Genomic DNA, 2,327 nt, shown 5'->3' with positions numbered 1-2,327 from the left:
CTCACCACATTGTATTTCAGGATGGATCTAGAAATGACTATTTTAATTATGAAACCAATGCCATTTTTTCTCACCTTTTCATCCCCAGCATAGTAAATCATATAACCGTCTGATTCAAAATGTCCCATGCCGAGCCATCTCATTTCACCTATACCTAGTATGTCAATATTTATGTGTTCCATTTCTTTCTTAACAATTGTGTGTGTGAAATTTTTTGGTAAGCGCTCCAAGTCCTTTTCACTTTTAGAAGCAAGATGCATCACCTGCACAATGTAGGCTGTTGATTAGATAGGCAGCCAAAAGCCTCCTTAAATACTGAGGCCAAATCCAATTAGTTCACACCCTGTTGCAAACAAAGCCACACCCTAGTCTCTACCCTAAACCAGAAAACACATCTTTGCAGAATACAGCTGTTCCACTCGTCTTCCCAGCCTGGAAATATTACCCATCCCCATAATTTCCTCCCTCCAGTTTCCTCTACACTTCATATCTTATTATATTATCAGCACACAAAAATGTTCACTTTCAAAATGAACTTATTTTGTACTTTAACTTCTTTTTTTGAAAGTATGTATCTGCAGTAATGGAAAGCATTTTTTGGTGTGTGTTTTTTTTTAATGGAAGGCATTTTGAATGGGTTTTTTTTTTCACCTTACTATGGATATTGATACCATTTGCAGGAAAGATAAATTCTGAATTGTCTCTGGTGCTGGCTGGGGTTAGTGAAATGAGTCCATTTCTTCAGCTTCATGTATTTATATAGACCCCCACATGATGGCAGCACATACTAAAATAGCTGCTTTCCAGATAAAGTTGAGGAGGAAAACTTACATGGACACTTGATTCCCCAAGAGCCAAAAGTGGTTAACTGTTAAGGACAAATATGTATGCAGCCACAGATTCCAAGCTGTGAGGGAGTTGTTCTCTGGCTCCTAATCTTTATAGGCTTAGTGCTTGTCTCCCTTTTTCCCCATCATCACTTGTCAGCCATAAGAATTCTCAGTATTGGTACTGAACTCTTTGGCAATGCAAATTGCCCTCCTTTCCAAACTCAAAACACCAAATTTATTGCCTTTCAGTAAAGTCTGTTATATAATGACCCTCCACCAGGTTTCCACAAGCTGTAAATCTTTGTTAGAGGAAACTACTCACCTTTTCTTTTCTCCCCTCATCATGAGTGGCTGGTGGATTCAAGCTGTCAACCTTTCTGTTAGGAAACTGGCACCTTATACTCAATACCACTAGGGCTCAAATTGGTTGTCCTTCCTAAGGGCCAATGCTCACTATTCAACTATCTTGGGTTTTCCTCATTATAAAAGGATAAAATGCAGCCTAGCATTGAAGGGTGAAAATAAGCTCAACATGAAATATATTAGGAAAAATCATCCTGGCCATAAGCAAACAAGGGGGGGGTGGGGAGAACAAACACCCAGATAAAACTTGTTGCAACATTAAGAGAAAGCACTCTCAGGTTGTGCAGTTGTATAGCAACTATGTAATATTAAACAACTTTCTCTTGGAGTCTAAATATTGAAAAGTAGTTTAAATACTAAGGTGTGCTTGATTCAGATCAATGTCTTTTCAATCACTTGCTGTTCATCTGAGAATTGGTCAATGAATAAGGAAGGTACAAGAATGTGGTGTTGAAGAAGAGTGCTAAATATCCTATGAACTGCCAAAAGAACAAGTAGATATATCTTGGGAAAACTACAGCCACAGTGTTCCTTAGCAGAAAAATGATGAAGCTCCATCTCTTATACTTTGGACATGTTGCTAGGAGAGGCTCTTGGAAAGGGAATTAACGCATGGAAAGGTGAAGAGTCAGTGAAAGGAAGACCCCTAATGAGATGGATTGACACAGTGACTGTAGTAATGGGCTCAAGTGCATAAGAGATGATGAGCACCTCTACATCTTGTGATCCCTAACCTTTATGCTATAATAGACAAAGTGCTAGTCAATAGGCCTTGTATTGTAAGAACTACCTTCCCTCTGTAACTTGATTGGTGCCACTATTAGAGCCTCTACGTGGAATATTACTGCTTTTCAATTTTTGACTCATGTACTTTTAACTTACTAAATTTGTGTCTTCTAGACTGCAACACTTCCATGTTACATCTTCAAGGATATGAACATGCACAGCTAAGCACAATTGATAACCGTGCATCTAAATTCCAAAATCAATCTCCATAATAGTCTATGTGTTTCCTATTGCCAAAGGGGCCCTTCAGAGTAGTGAGAGAAGATCTTCACCCTGAAACCTACAGCGTCCCTTTTCAGCAGGAAGTAGCTACGATCGAAACTACAATCTTTTCAATTACTTTCTGAG

The sequence above is a fragment of the Elephantulus edwardii genome, unplaced genomic scaffold (assembly GCF_000299155.1).
Source record: "Elephantulus edwardii isolate Elephantulus edwardi_28Jun2011 unplaced genomic scaffold, EleEdw1.0 scaffold00197, whole genome shotgun sequence".
NCBI lineage: Eukaryota > Metazoa > Chordata > Mammalia > Macroscelidea > Macroscelididae > Elephantulus > Elephantulus edwardii.
The sequence above is the reverse complement of the archived record's forward strand: the minus strand, read 5'-3'. Positions refer to the sequence as shown.